Source organism: Bos indicus x Bos taurus, chromosome 13 (assembly GCF_003369695.1).
Source record: "Bos indicus x Bos taurus breed Angus x Brahman F1 hybrid chromosome 13, Bos_hybrid_MaternalHap_v2.0, whole genome shotgun sequence".
Classification (NCBI taxonomy): domain Eukaryota; kingdom Metazoa; phylum Chordata; class Mammalia; order Artiodactyla; family Bovidae; genus Bos; species Bos indicus x Bos taurus.
The window spans coordinates 6,737,914-6,749,136 of NC_040088.1; the positions used below are offsets into that span (position 1 = coordinate 6,737,914).

Consider the following 11,223-nt stretch of genomic DNA (forward strand, 5'->3'; position numbering starts at 1 on the left):
ATGGCAACCAAGCTACCTGTTTGCAAGTTTAAAAGCTCCAGGCTTACAGGAGCTCTCATGTTAATTCATGCAGATCAGCTGTTCACTAGTCAGGGCTCCCACTGTTAAGTGAGGCAGCGGGGCGCACAATTGGCGTGTGTGTGTGTGTGTGTGTGTGTGTGTGTGTGTGTAGGGATGTGTGTGTAGGGGTGTGTGTCTGTGTGTGTAGGTGTGTGTGTGTAGGTGTTTGTGTGTAGGTGTCTGTGTGTGTAGGTGTGTGTGTGTGTGTGTGTGTGAGGGGACGTGAATCTGGTGCACAGTTAGGATGAGTGTTTGAGGGCAAAATAGCATTACAAATACAGCTGGTAGTAATTGGATTACGGTGGTTGATTGCTTTCAAAGTACTTACCGTGGTGTATTAATATTACATCTGGTGACTTCTGGAGTGTCTCGCTGATAGAATGTGGGCTGTCAGAAGAAAGAACACCGTTGCAAATCTGATCAGATCTCCCCTGTGGTCCTGAAATCGCTGGAGAGGGGATTCACATCCAGGTATGAGATGTGGGAGAAAATCCCACCAAGTCTAAAGAGGTCGGCGGTGCAGGTGGGGTCAGGTGGTGCAGAACCCGGGACCCGTGTGGCGGGACTCGAGGTCTGTGTCCTCGCCCTCTGGGTGTGGGACAGGGTGGGAGGTGGGGCTGGGGAGAAAGTGGTGGCGATGGAGAAAGCTGGAGAGAAATGGCCACGTGTGGTTCCTCTGTCTACAGCGGGTCTCAACCTGATGTCCCGCAGGTGACACAGGAGTGACGAGGGCTTGACCCAATCAGCCAGCAGCCAGCACTTCCGAAGGGATCCCACTTGCCAGACATGTTCCAAACAGGTCGTGGATACTGACTCAGCCAATCCCCCCACCCTGCAGGGTGGGTGCTATTACAGCTTCCCTGTGGAAGGGGATACCCAGGGAGGGAGGAGACTGCAGGACACACAGCCAGCAAGGAGCCTGTGGACAGAGCAGCTCAGGGGTCTTGGGGGCAGGTCCCGGGTCTCCATGTGGGGGCGAGAGGGAGGGGTGGGGACTGGGGCAAGCTGCAGAGCTCAAGCCTGGACTTGGGGCCCCCACGTGCTGCCAGGGGAGGGTCTGGGCCCAGGTGGCCCCTCTCCTGAGACCTTAAGAGAATCAGATTCCCAAGGAAATCTCAAGGTTTTTGCATGTTGACAATAGATTCACTTTTTCCCCAAAACACAGGAGGGATGAACTAGACACCTTCCTGGCTGGTTTTGGTCCACGGTGTAAACTCTGACTCACAGAAAATCATTCTGCAAAGTCGTGAGCATCAGGGCATGTTGGTGCTGGGCTGGGTGGTGTGACATGAGGGCTTTTCCCCCAAGACTGAGTGGTGTTCAGGGGGCACTGCCCAGCAAGCTATGCTGCTTGGAGGGACGTCTGCTCCATCCCCCTGGGGTCCAAGGGGGGGTGCTCTCTGCAGGGGAGGGGTGGAGCCCAGGGTTACAGGAATGCCGAGCCAGGCCCTGTCCTGAGGCAGCCCACAGCCCTGGGGTGGACACGACCTCCGCTTTCCCGGGGTTGCCCTGGCGGCTGGAAGGCCAGGTGAGGCTGGGCCTGTTTCCACGCAGCCTCCATGCTGGGTAGATGTCATCCTGTGGGCCCTGCCCTCCCCCAGCCTCTGGGGGAGTCCTAGGATCCCCAGGCCTGTGGGTATTTGCCTCTGTAGCTCCGCCTCCAGGCAGACCACCACCCTTCCCCTCAGGCCAGGGCAGGGTCAGGTTCAGGACATTGCCCTTCTGCCCCCTCCCCAGAGGCTGGATGCAAGCCCCACAGAACCGTCTCCCCGTCCTGGAAGGGTCACCTTAAGAACGCCGGGGGCCAGGTTTTGGCATCTGAGGAGCTCCCTAAGCTCCCTGGGACCAAAGTGATCCTCTTTTGTCGGCTCTGATGGGGACAACTGACCCCTGTGCTTTAATCAGGAGGGGACACGCTAAGCTGTGGCCTCCTACAGGGCTGCATACACGTCCATTAAGTCGGCCTGTGCACTCTGTTGCTCCCTGCAGCCCGCAAGGCCCCCCGCCCCCATTCCGAGGCCAAGGGGGAGCCCCCAGCCCCAGCCCTGACTCCAGAGTCCACAGTGGCCAAGAGAGAATGCCAATCAGCCCAGATTCCTGGCGGCTGCTCAATACAGCAAATTACTTCTTGCAAATTACTCCTTAAAACTGAAATCTGGGCAGGACTCTGCAAGTTCAGGGGCGTCTAGTATCTGCTGCTTCCAGGCGCCCGGGCGCATCTGAGGGCAGGGTGCTCATCTGCGGGGGAAGATTCTCTGCAAACTGTGGCTGCTGCTGGGATCGGCCGGCGCCTCCTCTTCTGCTTCTTGTCCCCTGATAGAAGATGGCTCTGGGCGGGAGGGGGCCTCGGCGTCTTCTCCTGTGTCTCCTGGAGTTCGGGTGTCAGGTGTGATGGAGCAATTCAAGCACTGTTTCCACAGGCGTTGTCTGGGCCCTCCCCATCCAGAGGGCAAGGGGCACCCGTCCGAGGCCGCGCATGGGCGCAAAGGGGGCTCGGGTGTGTGGGACACGACAGAGGGCAGTCAGACAACAGGGCCAGGTTGTGGGCATCAAGGGCTCAAAGGCTGGAGGGAGATGTTGGTGCTCAGACAAGTCCCAAAAGACAGAGAGAGGAGGGAGGCAGATGCCCCTCATAGAGGCTGAGACATGGGGTCCCAGGGCAGCCCACGGGCCTGCAGATGTCAGAGACAAGCAAGCCCGAGGTGGCCACCCAGAGACAGCCCCCTGCCTTCTGCTTCCCCAGACGTGCGGTCCACAGTGAACTCCGGGGAGGGGAGCTGTTGTAGCCCTGCGTTCCGGGAAACGAACTCACTCAGAAGGACAATGCAGATAGTGGAGTTGCGGTTTCTTACACCGGCGGGCCCAAGGCAGAGTCTCCTCTTAGCCAAGGACCCCGACCAGTTTTTGTGAAAACCTTATATGCCCTAAGTGTACATGCCCAAACCCAACTCCCCAAATTCCCGGAAACTAGTCTGAATAAAGGAAAACAAAGACACAATCAGAGTTAACCCGTGATTCATATGTCCTAAGCCTAGGTAGTTAACAGTGGACAATTATCAATAGGCCTGTGGTCATACCCCAATAAGCATAATAGAATTTATAATTCTATTCGGTTATACAGACAATTAGGGTATTCTTTTAGGCGACGGAGAATCTAGGTAGAGCCCTGGGACTCTTCCATCCGGAGCGGGGGCCTGGTTTTTCAGTTGGTATGTCGTTTCTGTAGATACTGGGCATATAGCTCAAAGTCCACAGTCCGGCCCAAGATGGAGTCTCGCTGTCAAGATAGAGCCTGTTCTGTCTGTTTCCTCCTTCAGAGCCAGCACACAGGAACCCGTGGGTCTCTGTCACTTGGTCTCCCTTTGGTCGCTGCAGAGAACGCTCACAGCCTGCTGCATGCTCACGTCCTCTCCCCACGCCCTGTATCCCCCAGTCTTGGTTCTCGGTGTCTGTCCAGCAGTTACGGCCTAGACTTGCTCGCAGGGCTGGTGTCCTTCTCCCACAGAATATCCACCCCGCACTGCCTGGGGGTGGGGGTGGGGTGCTGATGAATTTTTATCCCCTCCATTTCCCCTGTGTTCTCATCATCTCTTTTCTTGGAGCCTCTGCCCTGAACCCAAGGACTCTGGAAGCCCTGGTGACATCCCACCCTCTATCCACATGTCGCTTCAAAGGCCAGCACGCTCTGCTTAGCTCTGCCTCTGCTGACACCCCACCTTCACCCCTTCTCCCTTCCCCACTCCCTAGTCCTCTGGGAAAACAGTCTAGCCCCAGGGGAAGCCACGTGGCAGACCACACAATGCTCCAGCCCTGTTCTCACTCTGTGCAGACCCCCATCCTGTCTGTTTCCTCCTGCTCCTTCTGCAGTACACACCTGTTGGCTCTTTCTTCCTGGGGCTGCATCTGTGCAGAGGGGGCCAGAAAACACACACAGAGCCTCTGGAGGAGCTGGGGCTGTTTGAATGCTGCAGCCTGGGGTATAGTAATATAATCAGCAACCCCAGGGCCCTTCAAGGGGTGGGGGTGTGGGGAGGGAACGTGCAGGTTAAACCCAGAGCACAGAGGAGGGGCATGCGGCAGGGGTAATTAATTTTTCTTGAAGGTTTATCACGCTGTCATTAATTTCCTTGTCGCCTGTAAAAATGTAGGCACAGGCTCAATTAAAAGCGAGGCTCTGGTGCCAACCATGCTTGTCTTTTAATCACACTCTTTGCATATTGATTTTGGCATCTCAGTTTAATCACAGGCTATTTCACTTCTGTTGTGGAATCCTTGTGCCATTTGCGGGGCTTTTCTACATCTCCTGGAGTTTGTGGATGGGACCCAAGACAGCACTCAGCTGGCTGCCTCCCTGCTCGGCTGGGTTTCTGTGCAGCAGGGATGTGAAGGTCCTCGTGCGGGAGGTTAATTTTCCGGGTTTGCGGAGGACCTTGCCCTGGGATTGGAAATGAGGACTCCAGCAGGACAAGAGCACACTATTATTATTATTATTTTTATTATTTTTCCCCATCACAGTGAAGGAGACATTAACAAAGCAAGAAGCTTGGCTGTTGGCAATCTCCAGAGTCTATGTGGTTGGGAGGCTCTGGTCACAGCAGCAGAGGGCTGAGCCCCAGCCAATGCTGTGCAACCAGAACACGGAACTATGCGTCCATCCCAGTCGCAGGCATTGGACGGGGCTCTGGGGCATAGTGGCTTCTCTCTGGGCCCCTGGGATTAATATACTTAGTCTGGTCCCTCTACCTCCGAGGGCCTGTCTGCAAACGTCACCAGCATTGAGGATTTCAGACTGCCCTCACCCTGGATGATGACCATAGGATGAACGATGACAACTCACATCCCTATGATGCTACTTACGTGCGTGCTTAGGCGCTCAGTCGTGTCTGACTCTTTGGGACCCCACGGACTGTACCCGCCAGGCTCCTCTGTCCATGGGATTCTCTGGGCAAGAATACTGGAGTGGATTGCCATTTCCTTCTCCAGGGGATCTTCCCAACCCAGGGATCGAATCTGTGTCTCCTATATTACAGGCGGATTCTTTACCCGCTGAGTCAAGGGGGAAGCTCGCATATACAGATGGATGTGTGCATTTAGGAAATTTGTGCCTTACAACCACTCTGCGATTATCTTCGTTCTACAGGTGAGGAAACAGGCTTAGACAGGGAAAGAAGCTTGCTCAAAGTCACACAACTGGAAATGGTGGGGTTGGGGTTTGAACCCAGGTCTGGCCCCAGAGCCCTGACTTGTAACTACTACCACAGCCCCGAGGTCCTTCCTGTCTTTAGGGTCTCTGGTTCACTGGCCCCTTCCCAGATCCCCGTGAAGACAATTACATTATTCCCCCACCCACATCCCCAGCAGAGACAAGCCCGGCCCTTGCTGTCCCCAGTCTGAGGGCAAAACCAGGTTTTCTAGAGGATCGTTTGGTTTCAAGGCAGAATACAGACGTTCGGGAGTCTGGGCACTGATTTTCCTGGTCATTCTGAAAAGGTGCAATTTTCTCATTAAAGATTCCCCAGAGGTCTGATCTGAATGTGGTCTGGTTTAAAAGGTCCTCCTCTGACCTCCGAGGATGTCTGCTTGTTGGCCGTCCAGCAACTCGAACCCCACCGAGTGCCTCCCTGAGCTCCGTGCTGCGTGAGGACTTACTCATTTGCTCCTCACGCTGGTCCTGTTCTATTTCTAAACTGGGAAACAGGCGCAGAGTGGTGATCAAGTTCATTAGTAAGTGATGGGGCTGAGGTCTGAACCCAGACTGCCTGGTTCCGGGGTCTAGGCTTCTAACTACCATTCTGTGTGCCCCCCGCCCCCCTGCCCCAAAGAGCCCCAGGCTGCAAGTGCAGGGACTTTGTGTGGGGGCAGGTCGAGGCCGGATCTCCACGGGTCCTGCTGGGCCCGCTGGGATGGCGGGTGGGCTGTGACTGTCTCTGCCCGGGCCCCGTCCCTGACCGCTCCCACAATCCGCTCCTTCTCCTCCTTTAGGACTCAGGTCTGGTGTCCCCTCCTCCTTCCCCGAGTCCCTATTCAGGTCCCCCCCTGCCCGCCGCTCCATCACTTTGGGCTGGTTAAAGTCCTTCCCAGTATGCGTCTTATTCTCTGGAATTGTCTGCCGTGTTGCTTTGATTTCTTGCTCACTGTCTGTCTCCTGTCTTGAGGGCAAGGTCACGGCTGCCTCTGCAGGGCCTGGAACTGTGCCTGGCATTGAGCCTGGGCTCCACGGTGCCTGTGGGGGAATTGTCGTGGGCAGGGAGAGACCCCCAAGGTCACCCATCCAACCTACTCACTAGACCGAGGCTGGCTGCACTGCCACATGGACACATGTCCTGAGCGGGACAAGGGTCACAGGACAGGGGGTGTCACGGAGCCTTGGCCCATCCTGCAAGGGGGAAGCTGTCTGCGCCCAAGATTCAGCTCAGCCCTGAGAACCCACTGCGTGTGGACACCCCAAACCGCAACCTCAGCCCTGCGTCCCTTGGAGGGATGCTGAGAGGGCAGGTGGCCCGTGGACAGAATCCCTCCACACACACCAGGGGGACAGAGCAGAAACGGGGATGGGCATGGCCCACCACCCCCAGCCGGGACGGTGTTCAACCCACCCCATTTCATGTGGCTTTTCTCTTCTGGAAAAAATCCTGACATTTCTTTATTTTTTTGTTGGCTCTTGAAGTCTGAGGAGTGATGATGGGCCATGGGCTGTGCTGGAATAAAAACCTGGAAGATTTGCAAGCTCGTCACATCCTGGGCTCATACCAGGTGGCGTCCTTAGGAGCCAGCAGTCGGTGGTGGTGAAGAAAAACGTCACAGTCACAGTAGGAAGCTTTTCACCCAGGAGGGGGCTTTGGGGGAGTTTGTGCCCATAAAGTCTTGGCAGGGAGTCTCTTTCTTAAAACCTAGTTCAGTCCTCTGTACCTGCCCATGGCTTTAATTGAAGAGGCGCCTGGAGACGGTGTGGGTGTGTGTGTGTGTGGCAGGCAGTGGGGACCCTGGTGGATGTGGGTGAAGCTTCATCCTGGGTCGCAGCCGGTGGGGTGGGGCTTTCCCAGGTCAGAGTCTGGGGCTGCAGGCCTGGGGCTCTGGCTCTCACCTGGGTGACCTCTGGGGAGTGTCTCAGCCTTGCTTAGGTTCCTTTTGCCATCTTTGGGACCAGAAGAGCCATCCTGTCCTGCATTCTCTCAGGCTTGTTGGGGCATCCTCTAAACTGATGGACCACGGCTGTACGTACAGGGGCTCGATGCCCACAAATTATTCCAAACTCTGATCTGAGTTTCCAGTTCATAACATGTTTTAGTACCTGTTTTAAGATCAGTTATTACAAAAGTAGCCCCTTATATTGTAATTTCTTACTATGTGTTCCTAAGGCTTTTTCGTCCATGATCCACAGTATAAAATATATTTTAAAACACTTATTTATTTACTTATTCTCTGGGTCATAGTTGTGGCATGTGGGATCTTTAGTTTTGGCATGCAGGATCTAGTTCCCTAACCAGGGATCAAACCCGGACCCCCTGCATTGGGAGTGCAGAGTCTTAGCCGCTGGACTACCAGGGAAGTCCCTTATTTTGTATCACAAGCCAATATATGCTCAAGTTTACATATCTGAGCCAAAATAACACATTTACTATCTGATAATATTCTACTCCATTTTATCCCATTCCATTTTTTCCAACTTCAAATTATTGTCCAAGATACACTCGATAGAGGTAAGGACCCACAGTAGCTTGCTACTTGCCCATTTCAAAACACCACCTTGTTTTGGGGCACTCCCTCACAGCTGTTGCTGCCTTGGGTGATTTCTCTCCTGACTCCGGGCAGGGACCTTGAGTCTTTGCATTGCCCACACTGGGCACTGTGACTGGCAGCTGCTTGCTGGCTCAAAACCGTGAATGCTTCTCTCCTTGGCTCCCATTTTGTTAACAACTGTCAAATTCGGGGATGCTGAGTGCTCAGTAAATAGCATCCCCTTCTCTTTGCAGAAACAGTGAGGATTTAATGGGATTCTCTGACAGGCTTCAGTGCTAAGAACTGAATGGCTTGGGACTGTGTAAAGAGCCTCCCCCAGGCAGTAATGCCGCCGCCGCTGTGTCCCCCAGCCCATCCCCATCTCCACCCCCCGCACTGAGTTCCAAAGGCATTTTGAGTGTCAGATTTGCATGTAAACCCAAGTGAATGGATATAAGCGAGGGTGTTTGGATTGTCACAATGGCGGGGGAAAGGGGTGATTTCTTGACATCTATTGGGCATAAGCCAAGGACACTAAATGTCCTGCAGTGTCTCTGACAGTTCCACACAATGGAACCGCCCCGCACAAAATGCCAATGGCACCCACAGTTGAGATGCTCTGAGTGAGACTTGAAAAGTTTGGAAATTGAGAAGGTCATAGGAGAGTTTATTTCATCTCCCCAACCCCCCACCCCTATTTTCTTTCTTTCCAAATGTCAGAATCTTTAAGGTTTACTACACCCAGAAAAGCTGGCCCTGGGACAGCGAGGGGGCACGTTTCAGAGACCTACCTGGCCTCCACAAGCCTGCCAGCCGAGTTAGAAGCAGCGAGCCCTGGAGTCCTGACACCAAGCTCCCAGGCCCCAGTGGATGGAATGCATGTGCTGGAGGCTCTAATTGTGGTGGGGAGAAGGAACCACACCTCTCTTGAGTAAATCTGCTGCAGGCACAGCCTGGGATGCTTTCTAAAGGCTTCCCAACCATAAGGAGCCATCTTCCCTCCCTGTACAAGCCGGGTCTGGGAGCAGTGTCCCAGGAAACGGGGAGTGAAAAGCCTTGACTCTACTTCCTGCTTCAAGCTGGGCTTTGAAGGTGGGTGGGCTGGGTCTTCCCAGGTGTCCTCAGCACAGTGAGCTCTCCTCACCCACGAGTGACAGTCTGGTCAATGCCCTGATTCCTTGCTTTCTCTAATCAGTTCATCAGCTAGTCTGAAGACCACCAGTCCTGGTGTGCCTTGGATTGAGCGGGTTCTCAGGTTTTAAGACTTTTGGTTCTAAAGCCAGAAAGTCCCAGGCAAACCAGGATGGCTTGGTCACCTTTCTCTGCACAGAAGTCATTGGGTGGCTGGAGTGGATGACCTGGGTGGAGATTAATAGCCAGAGTAATGGAGCTCGTTCTAGACGTGATGGGGAGATACTGAAGGGGTTTGAGTGGGGATTTTAAAAAAGCAATGGTCTAAAACCCTCAAAGGAGGTCAAACTGAATTTTACTTCTGTGGCTAACAAGGGTAATGAGGGCTTCACTTGGCACTGACCTTGGCATTGGTGTAACATAGGGGTTTCCTACTGGGGGCATTTTTGCTCACCCCTCCCCAGCGCGTGCAGGCCATTTTGGTTGTAATGGCTGGTGTGGAGCACTACTGCCTCTATGGGTAGAGACCAGGGAGGCCGGTGAACCTCCCACAATGCGCAAGATGGGCCCACAACAAAGATTACCTGGCTCAAGACGTCAGTAGTGCTCAGACTGAGGAATTCTGGCATCATACAGGAGGCTGACCCCCTCAGGGGGCTCATCATTTCACTAGGGCTGAGATGCACACATGGGGAATGTTTTCCCTCAAGGTCACCCTAATTTTCTCTCTTGTCTTTCTACCATTCCTGAAGCCCAGCCTCTTAAGCCAGTAGCTGCTTGTGGTATTATCCTTTGTTTAACAGAGCCTAAGAGCAGACACATCAAAGTTTATCAGCCAAGCTCCAGATCAGGTTGAAGATTTAGACAGAACATTAGACAAAGTGGAGCCAGTGATCCTCATTAAACAAAAATATACAGGCTTTCTCTTGGCTAAGGAATGAGGGCCCCAAACTGCCAGTTTAATATTTAAAAACAGGTAAATAAAACTTAATCTCTCCATAGAAACTGGGGATCCTGAGGGAAGTAAGGATTTACTGGCTTTAGTCTTCAGCAGTAATTTCCACACTGCCTTTTGTTTGTATAATATGTCGTACTTTAACATGCATTACTTTGTACATTTTCCTCCATTAATAAGTACTGATGTGTTACACATCATTACAGTTCTTTTCTCAACCCAACAACAATAACAAAATGCCTGTAGTCCTGCTGATTTTCTCATAAAGGCATTCTTTCCCTGTCTCCAATTGCGTCCTCTTATTTCTCACAGCGTGCTCAATGCTCTGTATGAGTTTCCTTCCTGCCTGTTTCACTCACAAAGGGACCGTGGTTGTTTTTGTCTGCCCAGCTTCTGTTCCTTCCTCTCCTGGAAGTCCAGCCTGATTTTCTTTTTGGTGACCAGTTTCTCCTCCATCCTCTGTTACTCCACATGAAAGAATTAAATGCACTAGCTTCTAGACTAAGACTAGAACTAGTCATAGATCTGGGCCTAGTCAGGATCTGGGCCTGGCCAATCAGTGTTTTTCACTCCCTCCTCTCCTTGGCCGAACTCAGTCACTGATGGTTACGTGACCCAAGCCAGGCTAATAAGAGCTACCTGGAAAAAGAAACCAGCACCCATTACTCTCAGGATATAAAACTGGGCCCCAAGCTAAGAAGGGCTTGCCTGTGTGTCCGGGCAACACAGAGGAAAACAGCAAGAAATGGAGCTGTGGACTTCCTTGGTGATTCAGTGGTTGAGAATCCTCTTGTCAATGCAGAGGACACAGGGTCAATCCATGGTCTGGGGAGATTCCACATGCCACCGGACAACTAAGCCCATGCGCCAGAGCTACTGAAGCTGGCGTGCCCTGGAACCCGTGCTCTGCAGCAGGAGAAACCACCACACCACAATGGAGAGTAGCCCCTGTTTGCCACAACTAGAGAAAGCTCACAAGCAGCAATAAAGACACAGCACAGCCAAAAAAAAAAAAAAACGGAAAATAAACGGAGCCCTGACATGACTTGAGCTACTTGATCCAGCCATGCCTGCAGCTGCTTCTGCCCAAAGGGGAACTGCACCTTTGAGTGGGTAGGGGGTATCAAGACTAAGTCTTTGAATTCTCTATGAGGAGAGGGAACTCCTGAATTCTAGGGACATCAGATAGCTTATGGATAAAGAACAAATGAGACATTCATTCATTTAGGGACATCAGATGGGTTATGGATAAAGGACAAATGAGACATTCAAGTTGCAGGCACCATAGGCAGTCAGGAGAAGAAAAGATCCAAAGGAGTGCTCATGCATAGGGAAGCCTTCCCAGAGGAGGTGGGATA

The 11,223-nt window shown here is 52.9% G+C and overlaps 1 long non-coding RNA gene across 1 annotated transcript; it reads left to right on the forward strand.

Annotated features, from left to right (window-relative positions):
• Nucleotides 1–210: 210 nt before the first annotated feature.
• On the forward strand, nt 211–10,793 carry LOC113902929. Its single transcript, XR_003513960.1, has 5 exons — nt 211–531; nt 5,091–5,200; nt 5,612–5,784; nt 6,728–6,869; nt 8,500–10,793. It is a non-coding gene; the product is annotated as an uncharacterized LOC113902929 (long non-coding RNA).
• The last annotated feature ends 430 nt before the right edge of the window (nt 10,794–11,223 follow it).